The 6,376-nt window shown below is 39.4% G+C and overlaps 1 pseudogene; it reads right to left on the bottom strand.

Moving 5' to 3' along the window:
• Positions 1-1,389: 1,389 nt before the first annotated feature.
• On the bottom strand, positions 1,390-2,317 carry LOC100428534 (olfactory receptor 2D3-like; annotated as a pseudogene).
• Between the last annotated feature and the right edge of the window lie 4,059 nt (positions 2,318-6,376).

Here is a 6,376-nt window from a genome sequence, read left to right as displayed (position 1 = left end):
TAAAGTGCCTCTATACTTTTCCCACTTCACAAAAAGCAGGTTTTCCTAAGGTTAGCGGCACTAGTTTTTGTAGGACTAGAGCTCCTATAGAGGGCTACATAGCAAATGGGTAGGATGAGTCAGGGGATATATGTAAATCTAGAAAAGAAGACTTCTCTATACAAAGTAATGGGACATGTTTGTGTCATGGGAAATCTTCCAAGAGATATGAACCATGGAGGGGAGAATGAGCAGGACAGGGATGGTGCTCAATTTACATGGCTCACAGGCCTGCATCGGGGGTGGAAATTGGTAGTTTCTTACATACCAATAAAGTATTGGGTCCATTCCGCTTGATATCTAGTGTTAGACCTTCAGTTTGAGGGTAGGGAACAGGATAACAGTGGACTTTCTTCTAAAAGAGAGAAGTGTGCCTGATGAACACAGGTGAGAATCTAGGTATGTCACTGATAGTGCCTCTGCCATAACAGAGAACTGTTGCAGTAGATAAAAGAGACTGAATGGGACCAACTCATCTCTCAGAGAAAACTCTACCTTCTGGGATTGCTTCCCATGTGTCAGTCATTCTATTGCACTTCCCACAGAGGAGAACTTTATGGATACTGGCAAAATCAAACTTACAGAGGAGAGGAGAGCTTGTCTGAGGGGGATCAGCTGTGGAGTGTTGGTGTCACAGGGTTTCTGACATGACAGTTTTGGTGTGAGAAGGTTGCTTTTCAATTCCAGTTTCCTCAAGCCGGCAATTATCCTTAAAAGGAGGCAGTGGGCAAGGTATCAAAGATATTTGTTAGAGTGTGAGATCCCAAACCTTGTTGTTTAGGACAACAGCTTCCCTTTGTGTGATTAAACTGGCTATAGTGGTAGATTGGAATTCCACAAATCAAAGAAATATTCACAGTATCAGAGCTTCATGGGAAAAAATCATTGACATTTCCCCACTGGAAATTGGGGAATCTAGCTTACTGACCTCTGCTATGATTTCAAAATCAATGGATAGCTATAGATGACGTTGGCATGAGATGAGTTTAACAAGCAGCTGTGGAGTTTAGAGACAAAAGGGGATATCCCTAGGTGAACATGGATTGGTGCACTGTAAGGCACAACATGTAAAAGAAGATTTTATTCACTGTAAAAATATTCTTTCATATACTAGCCAAAAAGCGTTATGAGGCAAATGAGTTGCAGCCTCAGAGAATAAGCCTGAGCAAGACTGCATTAGACAAATCTGAAAACATTCCTAGGGATGCAAGGGCACCTGTATGACTTTTGCTGATGTCTCAGACTAGACATGTTTCAGGGAAAAAAAGCTGTTAAAGATGTTGAACCACTTTGGAATGTCTCTGCCCCCTGATTATATACCAATATGAAGACTACTGCCTCTGAGAGACACTATTTTCCAAATACTTTCCTAAATGCTTCTTTCACATCCTTGTTCCTCAGGCTATAAATGAAAGGGTTAATCACTGGTGTTATGACTGAGTAGAACACTGAGACCACTTTATCCCCTTTATTCATTTGCTTCAAATTAGGCTGCATGTAGGTAAATATTGTTGACCTGTAGAATAAGAAAACAACAATGAAATGGGATCCACAGGTAGAGAACAACTTTAGCCTCCCCTCCTCTGACTGTATTTGAATTATAGTGGAGATAATATTCCAGTAGGAGAAAAGGATGAGAGAGGCAGGACCTAGCAGAATTACAACACCTATTGCAAAGATGGTCATTTCTGTGCTGTAGGTATCTGCTGAAGCCAGTTTCAGGAGGGCAGGAGGCTCACAAAAATAATGATTAATTATATTCTGTCCCTGATATGGGAGACATAAAGTGAATGTGGTATCTACTAAAGACACAAATGCTCCACTGGCCCAGCACCCCGTGACCAGCTGAACGCAAATTCTCTGGGTCATGAGAGTGGAATAGCGCAGGGGCTTGCAGACAGCCACATAGCGGTCATAGGACATCACTGCTAGAAGTGAACTCTCTGTACACCCTGCTGTTAGGAAGAAAAGCATTTGAATTGAGCACCTAGTAAAAGAGATGGTCTTTCTCATGACCAGCAAATGGGATAGCATCTGGGGAACAATAGCTGTAGAGAAACAGAGATCAGTAAATGAGATTTTTAAGGAAGAAGTACATTGGTGTGTGAAGTCGAGAGTCAACCTGAATTAGGAGTATGATGAGCAGATTCCCAAACATAGTCAACAGGTAGATGATAAAAAATATCACAAACAGCAGAATCTGGGTTTGATGATCAGAAGAAAAGCCCAGCAAGATGAATTCAGTCAGATAGGTTTGGTTTTCTTTGTTCATTGACATTTATTTCTGTCTATAAATTAGCATAATTAGTACAATCAAACATTGACTATGATGGCGTGCCAAAAACCGAAAGTGAAGGTCTCGTTGGAGGAACAAGTGTTCTGATGTAGAAAAATTTTGTAAACATTGAGCACACTTGATTTTATAATTTTTCTATCTCTATATTTCTACTAAAGCCATGTGGTTGGTAGATACAGAGAATTCAGGAATATGCCTTCTTGTTGCTCCTTGTTGGTAGAACGTTATCATTCATAGAGCCATTGTTCAACAATTGTGTGGCTAATGTCAAAAAATGTCTTTATGGAAAATTACATGTTATTTGTCTGAACTAAAGAAAAAGGATGCAAATATATGAATTTGAAAATAAAAAAGATTTCTTTCTCTTGCCTGATTGCCCTAGCCAGAACTTCCAACACTATGTTGAATAGGAGTGGTGAGAGAGGGCATCCCTGTCTTGTGCCAGTTTTCAAAGGGAATTTTTCCAGTTTTTGCCCATTCAGTATGATATTGGCTGTGGGTTTGTCATAAATAGCTCTTATTATTTTGAGGTACATTCCATCAATACCGAATTTATTGAGCGTTTTTAGGATGAAGGGCTGTTGAATTTTGTGAAAAGCCTTTTCTGCATCTATTGAGATAATCATGTGGTTCTTGTCTTTGGTTCTGTTTATATGCTGGATTATGTTTATTGATTTGCGAATGTTGAACCAGCCTTGCATCCCAGGGATGAAGCCCACTTGATCATGTTGGATAAGCTTTTTGATGTGCTGCTGAATCCGGTTTGCCAGTATTTTACTGAGGATTTTTGCATCGATGTTCATCAGAGATATTGGTCTAAAATTCTCTTTTTTTGTTGTGTCTCTGCCAGGCTTTGATATCAGGATGATGTTGGCCTCATAAAATGAGTTAGGGAGGATTCCCTCTTTTTATATTGATTGGAATAGTTTCAGAAGGAATGGTACCAGCTCCTCCTTGTACCTCTGGTAGAATTCGGCTGTGAATCCATCTGGTCCTGGACTTTGTTTGGTTGGTAGGCTATTAATTATTGCCTCAATTTCAGAGCCTGCTATTGGTCTATTCAGGGATTCAACTTCTTCCTGGTTTAGTCTTGGTAGAGTGTAAGTGTCCAGGAAATTATCCATTTCTTCTAGATTTTCTAGTTTATTTGCGTAGAGGTGTTTATAGTATTCTTTGATGGTAGTTTGTATTTCTGTGGGGTTGGTGGTGATATCCCCTTTATCATTTTTAATTGCGTCTATTTGATTCTTCTCTCTTTTCTTCTTTATTAGTCTTGCTAGTGGTCTGTCAATTTTGTTGATCTTTTCAAAAAACCAACTCCTGGATTCATTGATTTTTTGGAGGATTTTTTGTGTCTCTGTCTCCTTCAGTTCTGCTCTGATCTTAGTTATTTCTTGCCTTCTGCTAGCTTTTGAATGTGTTTGCTCTTGCTTCTCTAGTTCTTTTAATTGTGATGTAGGGTGTCAATTTTAGATCTTTCCTGCTTTCTCTTGTGGGCATTTAGTGCTATAAATTTCCCTCTACACTGCTTTAAATGTGTCCCAGAGATTCTGGTATGTTGTATCTTTGTTCTCATTGGTTTCAAAGAACATCTTTATTTCTGCCTTCATTTCGTTTTGTACCCAGTACTCATTCAGGAGCAGGTTGTTCAGTTTCCATGTAGCTGAGCGGTTTTGATTGAGTTTCTTAGTCCTGAGTTCTAGTTTGATTGCACTGTGGTCTGAGAGACAGTTTGTTATAATTTCTGTTCTTGTACATTTGCTGAGGAGTGCTTTACTTCCAATTATGTGGTCGATTTTGGAATAAGTGCGATGTGGTGCTGAGAAGAATGTATATTCTGTTGATTTGGGGTGGAGAGTTCTATAGATGTCTGTTAGGTCTGCTTGCTGCAGAGATGAGTTCAATTGCTGGATATCCTTGTGAACTTTCCGTCTCGTTGATCTGTCTAATGTTGACAGTGGAGTGTTGAAGTCTCCAGGAAAAGAAGAAGTCAAATTGTCCCTCTTTGCAGATGACATGATTGTATATTTAGAAACCCCATTGTCTCAGCCCCAAATCTCCTTAAGCTGATAAGAAACTTCAGCAAAGTCTCAGGATACAAAATTAATGTGCAAAAATCACAAGCATTCTTATACACCAGTAACAGACAAACACAGAGCCAAATCAGGAATGAACTTCCATTCACAATAGCTTCAAAGAGAATAAAATACCTAGGAATCCAACTTACAAGGGATGTAAAGGACCTCTTCAAGGAGAACTACAAACCACTGCTCAGTGAAATAAAAGAGGACACAAACAAATGGAAGAACATACCATGCTCATGGCTAGGAAGAATCAATATCGTGAAAATGGCCATACTGCCCAAGGTAATTTATAGATTCAATGCCATCCCCATCAAGCTACCAATGAGTTTCTTCACAGAATTGGAAGAAACTGCTTTAAAGTTCACATGGAACCAAAAAAGAGCCCGCATCTCCAAGACAATCCTAAGTCAAAAGAACAAAACTGGAGGCATCACGCTACCTGACTTCAAACTATACTACAAGGCTACAGTAACCAAAACAGCATGGCACTGGTACCAAAACAGAGATATAGACCAATGGAACAGAACCGAGTCCTCAGAAATAATACCACACATCTACAGCCATCTGATCTTTGACAAACCTGACAAAAACAAGAAATGGGGAAAGGATTCCCTATTTAATAAATGGTGCTGGGAAAATTGGCTAGCCATAAGTAGAAAGCTGAAAATGGATCCTTTCCTTACTCCTTATATGAAAATTAATTCAAGATGGATTAGAGACTTAAATGTTAGACCTAATACCATAAAAACCCTAGAGGAAAACCTAGGTAGTACCATTCAGGACATAGGCATAGGCAAAGACTTCATGTCTAAAACACCAAAAGCAATGGCAACAAAAGCCAAAATTGACAAATGGGATCTAATTAAACTAAAGAGCTTCTGCACAGCAAAAGAAACTCCCATCAGAATGAATAGGCAACCTACAGAATGGGAGAAAATTTTTGCAATCTACTCATCTGACAAAGGGCTAATATCCAGAACCTACAAAGAACTCAAACAAATTTACAAGAAAAAAACAAACAACCCCATCCAAAAGTGGGCAAAGGATATGAACAGACATTTCTCAAAAGAAGACATTCATACAGCCAACAGACACATGAAAAAATGCTCATCATCACTGGCCATCAGAGAAATGCAAATCAAAACCACAATGAGATACCATCTCACACCAGTTAGAATGGTGATCATTAAAAAGTCAGGAAACAACAGGTGCTGGAGAGGATGTGGAGAAATAGGAACACTTTTACACTGTTTGTGGGATTGTAAACTAGTTCAACTATTATGGAAAACAGTATGGCAATTCCTCAAGGATCTAGAACTAGATGTACCATATGACCCAGCCATCCCATTACTGGGTATATACCCAAAGGATTATAAATCATGCTGCTATAAAGACACATGCACACTTATGTTTATTGCAGCACTATTCACAATAGCAAAGACTTGGAATCAACCCAAATGTCCATCAGTGACAGACTGGATGAAGAAAATGTGGCACATATACACCATGGAATACTATGCAGCCATCAAAAAGGATGAGTTTGTGTCCTTTGTAGGGACATGGATGCAGCTGGAAACCATCATTCTTAGCAAACTATCACAAGAACAGAAAACCAAACACCGCATGTTCTCACTCATAGGTGGGAACTGAACAATGAGATCACTTGGACTCGAGAAGGGGAACATCACACACCGGGGCCTATCATGGGGAGGGGGGAGGGAGGAGGGATTGCATTGGGAGTTATACCTGATGTAAATGACGAGTTGATGGGTGCTGACGAGTTGATGGGTGCAGCACAGCAACATAGCACAAGTATACATATGTAACAAACCTGCACATTATGCACATGTACCCTAGAACTTAAAGTATAAAAAAAAATCTTTTTGTAAATGTCAAACACACTTGATTTTATAATTTTTCCATCCCTATGTTGGATGGAAATATTGAATCTAAGGTA

Source organism: Macaca mulatta, chromosome 14, assembly GCF_049350105.2.
Source record: "Macaca mulatta isolate MMU2019108-1 chromosome 14, T2T-MMU8v2.0, whole genome shotgun sequence".
Classification (NCBI taxonomy): domain Eukaryota; kingdom Metazoa; phylum Chordata; class Mammalia; order Primates; family Cercopithecidae; genus Macaca; species Macaca mulatta.
The sequence above is the reverse complement of the archived record's forward strand: the minus strand, read 5'-3'. Positions and strand labels throughout refer to the sequence as shown.